Source organism: Lupinus angustifolius, chromosome LG11, assembly GCF_001865875.1.
Source record: "Lupinus angustifolius cultivar Tanjil chromosome LG11, LupAngTanjil_v1.0, whole genome shotgun sequence".
Taxonomy (NCBI): Eukaryota; Viridiplantae; Streptophyta; class Magnoliopsida; order Fabales; family Fabaceae; genus Lupinus; species Lupinus angustifolius.
This window is the reverse complement of record NC_032019.1, coordinates 21,675,506-21,676,415: the sequence shown is the minus strand read 5'-3', so window position 1 is coordinate 21,676,415 and position 910 is coordinate 21,675,506.

The window sequence follows — 910 nt, the reverse complement described above, 5'->3', positions numbered from 1 at the left end:
CATTGACATATTCATATGATTCATTCTGTTAGGCAATTCCTTGTGGTTCGACATAACCCTATACTATACTACAATTGAATCTTGAAAGAGGTGTAAATTGTAAAATAGTAAAGTGTTATCAATAAATTTATTTGTTGAAAACACCTTTTAATATACAAAAGTGATGAAGCTAACTTACTAACTTTTATTTATTGTTATTTACATTCCACCATTTATTTATTCTTTAATACCAACCTTCCTTAAGGAAGAAGTTTGGTTTGTTAATAAAAGGAACCCGAAAGGGAGTAAATAAATAAAGGTCACTTAAATTTATTATTCTTTTGTTCTTTATTTATTTGTTTGTTTCTAACAACTAACTATTCATCACTTTTGTAAATTAGAATACCATTAAACCGGTGTTGGAATTTATTCCACAAATCCGAGATGGTATTCAAAGGTACTTAATAATTATGTAATAGGGGATTGTTTCGATACCATTGTACCGGCGTTAGAATTTATTCTAACAAAGCCGAGATGGGGCAAAGAATGAATAACTTATCGACATGATTATTAAAAGTAAGTTTTAACTGGAATATTCTTGAAATCATTATACCGGGTGATGAGCAATATATTACACACTATTCCTAACCTTAATTTAGCATGATTGATGATTCTTGGTGCCTAATTGACTTTGTTTCACATGGTCTAGTGTTTTAGACTTTATTGGACTAATATTCCTAAAATGAGTATTCTGGGATTATTTGACCTGATTAAATCTATTATCATTTTCAGATCACATTTGGCACCAATGGCATTTTGGGCATTATGGTAGTCGAGGATATGTGTTGAAGTGAAGATTGTATTTTTAATTTAGGAGTTAGTTTTATTGTAATTTGGCTTTGGGCCCATTATTTACTTGGCCCCTGGTTCA